The sequence below is a fragment of the Etheostoma spectabile genome, chromosome 2 (genome assembly GCF_008692095.1).
Source record: "Etheostoma spectabile isolate EspeVRDwgs_2016 chromosome 2, UIUC_Espe_1.0, whole genome shotgun sequence".
Classification (NCBI taxonomy): domain Eukaryota; kingdom Metazoa; phylum Chordata; class Actinopteri; order Perciformes; family Percidae; genus Etheostoma; species Etheostoma spectabile.
This window is the reverse complement of record NC_045734.1, coordinates 10,738,456-10,738,786: the sequence shown is the minus strand read 5'-3', so window position 1 is coordinate 10,738,786 and position 331 is coordinate 10,738,456. Positions and strand designations below refer to the sequence as shown.

The 331-nt window shown below is 29.9% G+C and overlaps 1 long non-coding RNA gene across 1 annotated transcript in view; it reads left to right on the top strand.

Annotated features, from left to right (window-relative positions):
* LOC116706964 (uncharacterized) overlaps positions 1 to 331 on the top strand; it is a 10,535-nt gene that overhangs the window by 7,175 nt on the left and 3,029 nt on the right. The gene's annotated exons all lie outside the window — the stretch shown is intronic.

Genomic DNA, 331 nt, shown 5'->3' with positions numbered 1-331 from the left:
ATCAAAATAATCGTGATTATCATTTTGGCCGTAATTGTGCAGCCCTAATCTGGACACACCTGAACTAAATTAATCAGTGAAGGCACACATATTTTGAAATGCTGATACACAGATCTTTATGGCATTTAGTGTACATATATGACGATTAAGTCACCCCTCAAATACAAATAGCCTATATATAGCCAAATTTATTAACTATTATATTAAGTACTTTACTGTATGTTAGGGCTGCACGATTATGGCCAAAATGATAATCATGATTATTTTGATCAATATTGACATCACGATTTATTTATGTTTAATTATTTGTTGATTTTAACCAAAACAAATT